This window comes from Suricata suricatta, chromosome X (assembly GCF_006229205.1).
Source record: "Suricata suricatta isolate VVHF042 chromosome X, meerkat_22Aug2017_6uvM2_HiC, whole genome shotgun sequence".
Classification (NCBI taxonomy): domain Eukaryota; kingdom Metazoa; phylum Chordata; class Mammalia; order Carnivora; family Herpestidae; genus Suricata; species Suricata suricatta.
In genome coordinates this window covers 7,778,202-7,788,737 of record NC_043717.1, presented here as the reverse complement: position 1 = coordinate 7,788,737, position 10,536 = coordinate 7,778,202, and the positions used below count along the sequence as shown (strand labels likewise).

The 10,536-nt window shown below is 40.9% G+C and overlaps 1 protein-coding gene and 1 non-coding gene across 2 annotated transcripts in view; one reads left to right on the top strand and one right to left on the bottom strand.

The window, feature by feature from the left end:
• Positions 1 to 4,688, bottom strand: part of FRMPD4 (FERM and PDZ domain containing 4) — a 793,887-nt gene extending 789,199 nt beyond the window's left edge. The window contains exon 1 of the mRNA XM_029930629.1: positions 4,658 to 4,688. The gene's annotated coding sequence lies outside the window, so the exon portion shown is untranslated. The remainder of the gene's footprint in view (positions 1 to 4,657) is intronic.
• On the top strand, positions 1,558 to 1,659 carry LOC115284474. Its single transcript, XR_003905227.1, has one exon. It is a non-coding gene; the product is annotated as a U6 spliceosomal RNA (small nuclear RNA).
• Positions 4,689 to 10,536: the final 5,848 nt, after the last annotated feature.

Below are 10,536 nucleotides of genomic sequence, written 5' to 3'. Positions count from 1 at the left end.
TTTTTTTTTTTTGGTGGTGGGGGTGGTTATGTTTAAATAAAGTTGCTTTTACAACACCAAAGACTTAATCACCCATTTCATATATAAAAGGTAGCTACTTTTTTGCATGGACCTCAAGTATATTGTAGTATAGAGGTGGAATTTAAGGAAAGGTATTAAGCAGGCTGTGTTTTAGCTTATGGGCAAGTAATAAATTGTATCATTTATCTTGAATGTATCATAGATAAGCTGCTATATAATGATTGCCACTTCAGATAGCTGTAAAATTAGGTGATTAACTAGTTGTTACTTAACCTTCTAATTTCTGTATAAGTCTAATTACATGAAATAGAATTTGGGGTTCTGATTTTTTACTTTGCTTATCCATTTGGAGTGTCATTGTAACTACTGTATTGAAAATTATGGAAAATAATTGCATATGTTAAAAAGTAGTGTTATATTCTAAAAAGAAAAATAAAAAATAAAGTTACAAAAAAAGAAAAAAAACAATAATGATCTAATTCAATATTTTCAAAAGTGTCTGACTGCCACATTTCACATCATGATTCGTTATTTAGATATGTATATATGGATGTGTAAGTATTTACAGATATAGAGATACAGGTACATACATGAGATAAGAGTTCCTCAAAACAATACTTACTAATAATGTACTCTAACACTTTCCCTTCTATTTTATTAAAAACTGGTATTAGTTACTATTGATAATATAACTCACCGATAGGTTGTGATATTAATATTATAATCTACCAAGGGGTTGTGATATGCAGTATTTGAAAAATCCTGATTTAATCAGATCTGAGTAGAAATGAGCCACATGACATCAAAATTAAGAAGACCCTCTACATACGGATTCATTAACATCCATTACTGTTAACCATCAATGTTACCACAAAAGTATATTTCCAACAGAGAGATTAACTAATGGTAACATGAAGTCATCAAAATTTGTGAAATATTTTAAAATTAAATATCCAGACTATAAAAACAAAGCACTACCATATTTTTTCAGTAAAAATAAAAATCATGAGGAAGCAGCCTAAGTGTCCATCGATAGATGAATGGATAAAGAAGATGTGGGGTGTGTGTGTGTGTGTGTGTGTGTGTGTGTGTGTGTGTATGAATACTACTCAGCTATAATAAAGGAAGGAAATCTTGCTGTTTACAATGACACAAGACATGAATAGAACTAGAAAGTATTATGCTAAGCAAAATAAGTCTGAGAAAGACAAATACCATATTTTGTTCATATGTGGAATTTAAGAAACAAAACAAAGCAAGCGAAGGAAAGAGAGAGAGAGAGAGAGACAAACCAAGATACAGACTCTTAACTACAGAAAACACACTGATGGTCACCAGGGGGGAGGAAGGTGGGGAGTTGGTACGGGGAACCTAGGCGATGGGGATTCAGGAGTGCACTTGTGATGCATACCGGGAGACGCACGGAATAGTTGAATCAATATATTGTACCCCTGGAACTAATATAACACTGTATGTTAAATATATTGGAATTTAAAAAAATTTTAAACCATGAGACAATAGTCAGTCCAAAACTTTACTAACTTGATGAGTGTTTAAAAATCTCATTTAATACAGAGAAGATTAGCATGGCCCCTGAGCAAGGATGACATGCAAATTCGTAAAGCATTCCATATTTTAAAAAATAAAAAATAAGTAAAAATCTCATTTAAAGGGCGCCTGCGTGGCTCAGTCAGTTGAGCGTTCAGCTTCAGCTCAGGTCATGATCTCATGGTTTGTGGGTTCAAGCCCCGCGTCAGGCTCTGTGCTGACTGCTCAGACCCTGGAGCCTACTTCGGATTCTGTGTGTTTCTCTCTGCCCCTCCCCTGTTCACTCTCTGTTTCTCAAAAAAAAAATTAATAAAATTTTTTAATCTCATTTAAGATCTCTTAATATATTAATTCAGTAGTACAGTAATCTCCCTTATCTGAGGGACATGGCTTCCAAGACCCCCAGGGGATGCATGAACCCTGGGTAGTACTGAACCCTGTACATGGTATGTTTTGTCCCATGCGTCCATACCTTTGATAATGTTTAATTTATAAATGAGGCACAGTAAGAGACGGACAGCAATAATAATAAAACAGAACAACTTAAACAATGTACTGTAACAAAAATTATGTGAATGGGGTCTCTCTCAAAAGGTCTTACTGTGCTGTAGTCACCCTTCTTGTGATAATGACAGGACACAGCACCTGCACGAGGAGACACAGTGAGGTGAGTGGCCCAGGCGCTGGGATGGAGCGCTGGGCTACTACTGACCTTCCAATGATACATCAGAAGAAGGATCATGTACTTCCGGACCGCAGTTGACTGCAGGTAACTGAAACCACTGAAAGCGGCAGCACAGGCGTGAAGGGACTACCGTACATAATCTATAAACATATAGACATACACAGACAGGTGCATATATGGACAGGCTTAGCAGTTTTTCCTGAAGCGACGTGGGAACACATAGGTCTGGAGACCCCGACTACAGCTCACAGACCCTGGACCCTCTACCCTGGACATTCAGCAGCTGTCTGAGGATTTCTGGGGCGCAAGAAGTGAGAGCCGTGCTTTTCACCCTGTTTCTCCTGCTTCTGCCTACGTTCAATGTTTGCGGTCCTTTATTACTTGAACTACTTGTCTGCAAATGAACCTACTTGGTGAAGTCCTTCACCAGAAAGCAAGCAGTTAATGGACCTAAGATCTCAGAAGACCAGGCCACACGGTATCTATTCCTGTGCCAAAGCCTTGTATGAATCTGCGCATTCTGATCCAGCTTCCTCTACAATCTGGCTATCCCTTCGGAAGAATCAAATGTGTGAAAGAAGCTGGTGTTTTCCGATCATCACTCAGTCTGCCAGTTATACAATGTGCCCTGGTTAAGAGCATTCTCTCTGGAGAGAGATAACACGCCTGGCCTCGTCGTACTAGGTACGTGAGGCTTAGCCAATGTCTTAACCTCTCTAGGCCTCAGCTTCCATAGTCATAAAATGCTGAAAATATTTTCTTAATTAATCTCATTATAAGGATTAATCGGAAAACCCATGGAGCGCAGTTTAGTACACCATTCAGCACAGAACGAGTAGTCCCTGGGCTGTGCCTGTCACCATTACTGAAGTCACAGTTCTTTCCAGAGCAGCTCTGGTTCTGGGCAGCTCATCTTCATATGTCCTGTACAACTACAAAGCACATAGAGGGGCTTTCTAAACACGTCGCTGATGAATGGATAAAGATGTGGTATACACCTCACACCGGTCAGAGTGGCTAAAATGAACAGATCAAGAGACTATCAATGCTGGTGAGGGTGTGGAGAGACGGGCACCCTCCTACACTGTTGCTGGGAATGTCAACTGGTGCAGCCGCTCTGGAAAACTGTGGAGGTGCCTCAAAAAACTATCCATAGAACTCCCTTATGACCCAGCAATAGCACTGCTGGGGATCTACCCAAGGGATACAGAAGTGCTGATGCACAGGGGCACATGTACCCCAATGTTCATAGCGGCACTGTCAACAATAGCCAAATCATGGAAAGAGCCTAAATGCCCATCACCTGATGAGTGGATCAAGAAGCTGTGGTATATATACACAATGGAGTACTACATGGCAATGAGAAAGAATGAAATCTGGCCATTGGTAGGAAAGTGGATGGACCGTGAGGGTGTCATGCTAAGCGAAATAAGTCAGGCAGAGAAGGACAGATACCATATGTTTGCACTCATAGGTCTAACAGGGAGAAACCTAACAGAGGACGATGGGAGGGGAAGGGGAGAAAAAGAGTTAAGGAGAGGGAGGGAGGCAAATCATGAGAGACTCTTGAATACTGAAAACAAAGTGAGGGCTGAAGGGGGAGGGGGAGAAGGGAAGGGGGATGATAGTCATGGAGGAGGGCACTTGTGGGGAAGAGCACTGGGTGTTATATAGAAACCAACTTGACAATAAACTATAAATAAAATAAAATAAGAAGATGTGGTATATACATATGTATCCATCCACACACGCACACATACACGCGCGCGCGCACACACACACACACACACACACACACACACACACACTGGAATACTACTCAGAGATCAAAAAGAATGAAATCTTGCCATTTGCAACAACATGGATGGAACTAGAGTCTGTCGTGCTAAGCTAAATAAGTCAGTCACAGAAAGACAGGTATCATACGATTTCATTCATATGTGGAATTTAAGAAACACAGCAGATGAACACAGGGGAAGGGAAAAAAAATAAGATAAAAACAGAGAAGGAGGCAAACCATAAGAGACTCTTAAGTACAGAGAACAAACTGAGGGTTGCTGGAGGCAGGTGGGTGGGGGATGGGCTGAATGGGCGATGGGCATTAAGGAGGGCGCCTCCTGGATGCGTGCGGGGTGTCATATGGAAGTGATGAAGCACTGAGTCCTCCTGAAACCATCGCTACACTCTATGTTAACTTGAATTTTAAAAAATTAAGAATAAATAAATGAGCAAATAAAAAATAATCAGGTCACACATTTCCACATTCATGGATAAGAAAACATTACCATTCTAATTATATTTGCAAGAAAACCAAAAAATTCTTTAACTCAGATCTGCACTGCTGTCTTGGCATCTTTTTTTTGCCACAGCCACTAGATCAATTTTCAGAATGATTATACTCACCTGTATTTTTCAAAAATGAAGATGAAATAGAAGGACAGGGTTTGGAATCTTGCATTTTATTTTCCATTCTCTGGATCAACGTAGGTCACCAAGTCACTTATTTCTTTTTCTTGGTCTCCATTCCATCCACCTATAAGATAAATGATATCTGGTTTTGATTATCTTCTTCGTACAAAATGTGTTATACATTTTTAAAGAACAGTGTAGTCCACTCCATTTTACTCATTGTAAGAAATCACTTCCTGAAAATGTCACAAGTAGATGTTCTTCTGACTGTTCTATCTCTACCCCCCTCAATTTAAATAATGATTAACTTTATGAAACCACTGATAACAGTGAATAATAAAGTTTCTTCCACATTTTTCTGCATAGGAACAGACATTTACTAGGGAAAAATCCATTTTAATACCCAGGGAAACACATTTTGCTATAAGCAGAACTTAAGAATGCCAACAGAATCAGAGTGAGAAGGTCAATGGAAGATGCGGTTAAACTCTTCAGTTTTGGAACGCATCTTTGTTCTTAGGGGATTAGCAGATGAATGGAAGTCTCCGTGGATAAATGAGGCATGGATTCTCTACAACTTTCCCAGAGCAATAAAAGAATGACAAGATGGTTTTGTATTTAAAGACAATAGGAGTGGCTGCTCGGGATTTGTTAAATAACCACACTGTCGCTCGGGAGGAAATGCTTGCTGTCCCTAAAGGAACTAAAGCTCCCAATTCTCCAGTTGTGCACACAAATCAAAACCATTGGCCATTTCCCCCTTCCCTTCTACTTAGCCTGCTCACAGTCTTGGCTGATTCTCGTGGGGTCTAGCATCCCCTAGATGGCTGCCTCTGCCCTCGGTCTTCCGCAGTATCTGACACTCATTTAATGCTGCCACTGCAATGCCCTTCAAGGGCCTTCAGTCCTCGCCCACGCGCCTCTCTTCTTCCTCCCTCTTTCCTTCATTCCTGTTAACTTTCTAAGCAGTCTTTGCTTATTTATGGCACAGATTCCCAGTAGAGGTTACTTTCACAGACTCAGGCAAGGTGTGCGACTTCCCAGGACGGCAGTTATGTGTGGGAGCCCAGTTTTCACTCCCTGCCTCTGCTCGGCAGCCTACTCTCTCCTCCTGTTAGCACCTGCAGCAAAGTCACAGCCTAAATTTGTGACGGGACCATGATACCCAATGCAACCAAGGGCAAGATCCTTACCATAGAATTATTTCAATACAAGACCAAGCATGACCCAAAGGTGAGTAACAGGCGAACAGGGCGCAGGCTTTAACACATGTCTTTATTAATAACTAAATTGAGTCAAGTAATTTTTGACTGTCACAAGAGTTCTTTCATGAATTATATGAAGAAGGAGCATGTAAATTAAGAAATTGTATAGCCATGCCATAATTCCTGATGAAATGTATTAAAAGGATACTGAGGGGAAAAAAGAATGGAGAAAATAATTTCTAAGCTATCTTTGTCAAACACTTAACACATCAGTTTTTTCTAAGTCAGAAGCACTGAACTAGAGGCAAGAATTCATGTTATGATGTAATAATAGATAGTTTATGACCGAACTATGAAATACTCTGTGTCACCATTCCTGGAAGTCAAAATATTTTTTAAATGTTTATTTATTCATTCTGAGAGAGAGAGAGAGAAAGAGAGAGAGAGAGAGAGAAAGCATGAGTGGAAGAAGGGCAGAGACAGGGAGAGAGAGAATCCCAAGCAGGCTGTGCACTGTAAGCACAGAGCCTGAGGCTGCCTTGATCCCACAAACCACGAGATCATGACCTGAGCTGAAACCAAGAGTCAGTTGCTTAATTGAACAAACCACCCTGGTGCCCTAATAAGTCAAAAATATTAAGTGACTCCCCACTGCCAACACCTAGGGTAACCTAAGGAGTTGCTAACAGACCTCTATAATTGCCACCATTTCCATCAAATGGTCTTCAAATACCTCTGTGATCTAGCTAAAAGCAGTGTGCGTGCCATACAAACATATCTTTGAGACAGTTTCCCAAGTCCTCTCCCTCCAACCAGGTTGCTTTTAGTCCTGGCCCTTTATCTAAGAAGCGAGAATCAAAACAAGATTAAATATAGGAGCATCTTATTAATAGAAATGCCTACACAAAGGGAAATAACAGATGGGGTCAGGCAAGGTTAAGAGAGCTGACAGACCCGCCTTCACTTGGTAGAGGCACCCTAGACTTCCTTAATGTCTAAGGAAGCTTCAGCACAGCTGTCTGGGAGTTCTTAAGCCAAGGTCAACCAACAAAAGACTTTGTCTCCTGAAACAGCATGCTTCAGTGTCCCCACTCAGCCACTGCTGGGGAGCAGCCCATGCGAGGCAAGACCTACAATGGATTCCAGAGGGCGAAGGCTGGGGCTGGGGACAACTGCTCCCCTGGGCAGGAAGACTACGAGCTGCCTTCTCAGGGCCAAGACTCCATGGTTACATAGAAATGAAAAAGTGTATACCTGTGCAAGAAATCTTGAGCTTGGTGCCCAAATTTCCCCACCTAACTCATGGGTAACCTTAGTTTCCAGCACTTCCTTTTTTGGCACTTTCACGTTAGTCTAAGTAATCCTTTCCTTGGTCCTCATATGAGCCCCAGGAGTGACCAAAGTGATTTTCCTCATACTATTTCCTCTCTGTAATACTTTTCCCACCTCAAATCCTCTTTTTTTTTTAAGTAGACTTTATTTTATCTTATTTTTTTAGTGTTATTTATTTTTGAGACAGAGAGACAGAGCACAAGCAGGGGAGGGGCAGAGAGAGAAGGAGACACAGAATCTGAAGCAGGCTCCAGGCTCCGAGCTAGCTGTCAGCACAGAGCCCAATGTGGGACTTGAACTCACGAGCCGTGAGATCATGACCTGAGCTGAAGTCAGATGCTTGACCGACTGAGCTACCCAGGCATCCCACAAAACCTCTTTTTAAGATCCTACCTACTCTTAAGGTCATTCTGAAATGCCACCCCAACATAAAGACCATCTTAAAAAACTCCTGCTTCTACCCATCTGCTTGACTGCCACTCCAGTAGAAACCTTCTTTCACGCCTCAGAACATCCATGGAACTTCATATACTCTTCAATTTAGAGTATTAAGCCCTTTCTACTTGCTTTAGTTCTTACAAGTTTTATCTCCATAGCAAACCCCAAGGATGAATGTCCACAGTTCAAGTGTGTGTTCCTGTACTATTGTGCAAAGAGTAAATTGAAAAAAGCAAATGAATTAATGAAAGACAAATTCTGGTGCATATATATTGATATGGGCCTAAAAATAAGGCTAAAAGACCTTTTTCATATCTTATTTTCATGTTTATATTGATTATCCATTTATTTATTTTTAATTTTCTTTAAATCCAAGTAAGTTAACATATAGTGAGTATTAGTTTCAGGAGTAGAATTTAGTGATTCCTCACTTACATCCAATACCCAGTATTCATCACAAAAAGTGCCCTCCTTAATATCCATCACCCAATTAGCCCATCTCTCATGTTGATTTTTTAAAAAAAATTTACAGGACAAACAGGAACTATCAAACCCAAAGTCACAGTGATTCTAAAACTCAAGGAAAAAAACCCAACTACCTGGGAAAGGACATCATCACCACTGCTGTCATCAACAGTCCACACAGTATAATTAGCTGACATCGGAAAGTGACCCAATAAATGAATGTTTTGTGAGAGATTTAAATATAAAATCTTATTAAATTAAACAAGGAGGCCATTAAGCTGAGCAAGCTCTAATGCTATGGAAACCTGAAAAAGCAAACCAAAATCTAAGCCTCTAAATGCCCCAAAGTTATAAAATCAAAATGCTAAGGATAACCAATCACAAACAGCCAAGAAGGCTTAGAGTGATAGCCAGTCACTAATTTCCCTACGTTGCTTCCATCTTTTCTTTAAAAAAAAGAAATCTCTCCTCCAACTCCTGTTAGAAGCGCACTTCTAACCATGTCCAGTTTGGTGCAGCCCAATTCAAATTGATTTTTGCACAAATAAACTAAAATTTTTTCATATGCCTCAGTTTATCTTTTCACAGTTTCAGAGCAACAGGAAACCAAGCATGGAAACCAAACATGAGCCTGATGCTTTCCTGCTGCCTGTGGAGACGGTGAGTAAGTCCTACTCCAATCCTGGATCCTACTTCCATGACTTTGGCATTATGAGCTTTCACACTTTACTTGAATATTTCTACTTCCGGACTGGGCCCAAAACTGCTGGAAATGGACTGGGTCTGACTTAAAAACTGGAATGGGTCCAGGGTCAGACTAGGTCTGACTTAACCTGAACTGGGGCCCATGTGAGGGCTCAGGTGACTAAAATTTTCTTTTAAGACTAAACAAGTAGGTTAACCTTACCAAAGATGATGTTCAATTATACTGGCTTCAGTGGGAAACGTTTAGCATTTTAGATAATCTCATCGATTTACAAGGTGCCCTAAGAACAAGGGGTCTCAGCCAGACACTCACTATAAAGGGTAGAGTGAAAATTATTCTTCTTCCTCTATAATTTTCTCTATAAATTTGGATCAGCAGAAAAAAAAAAACATTGGTTTTCCATCCTTTCTCAAACAAGGACAATTACCTTCTTGTTTGTTGCATTTTGCACCCTTAGAACTGGGCTTGGCAACTGTCAGATTGGGGGCCCCAAAAGATGGCTGAACAGATTCCTGTGTTGCACCCCATTTGTGGCTAGATAAGGCTGGCCAGAGAGGCGGATCCATTCCATTTGCAGTGAGGGTCCCACCAACTGTTACAATTTTCTGCAGCAATTGCAACTCTCAGGAAAACTGTCCAGGTCTTTCTCTCTGTTGGTTATTTTCCCTAGTGGCTCTGGGTCTTGGGAAAGTAGTATCTTCTGCACCTCTTTGCGAACCCCTCTTAGCTCCATGGGGTTGTTCAGAAATATTTACTGTTTGTCCCGGCCGAAACCTGACAAGATACTCAAAATGATTTTTTTAAGCAGCTCTACGGTCATAAATTGGCCAAATCGGAAGCCAAGACTCAAGAGTTGGGTGAGAACTTTTTTAGGCCTTCTCCCCTAAGCTAAAATGAAACTACGTACCCAGGTGGAAAGAAAAGCATTCTAAAGGCACTGTGGAAGGATTTGCTAAAATGTTGTGAAGAAACCCCAGCTCTAAATCCAGAACATAAAATTCCTTTGATTTGTTGCAAATCTTCTCCCGGATACAAAGAAGCAAATGGAGGACCCCGGAGTTGGATGGCTGGGTCAGTGGCTACATATTCAGGTTGCAACCTTATTCCTCGAAAAATTAAAAACAACTGTCCTCATCTTACAGTCTCAGTCTTTACAAGAACAGACATGCAGCTCTAGAGGGGCGCCTGGGTGGCTCAGTCTGTTAAGCTTCTGACGTCGGCTCAGGTCATGATCTCCCCGTTGATGGATTCAAGCCCCACGTTGGGCTCTGTGCTGACAGCTCAGGGCCTGGAGCTGCTTCAGATTCTGTGTCTCCCTCTCTCTCTGCCCCTCTCCTACTCACACTCTGTCTCTCTCTCAAAAATAAATAAACATTAAAAATTAAAAAAAAAAAGAAAAGAAATGCAGCTCTGGAAATGATACAAAGCCCACCTCACCTATCCTTCTTCCCAATCCCAAATCCTCCCCTATCCAGCTCAAAGGCCTGCAGATCTTGTAAAAGATTTGGATTCAGAAAGCAAAAGTCCTTTTTAGAGAAACTTAACATCCTTTCTCTGTAATTTTGAGGTTATAGATGTTCTACCTAGTTTTTTCTAGGAACTCAGAGCCATCTTATTTTTTAATGTTTGTTAGTTTGTTTATTTATTGAAAGAGAGAGAGAGAGAGAGAGTGAACGAGTGGGGGAAGGGCAGAGACAGAGGGAGACACAGAATCTCAAGCTCCAGGT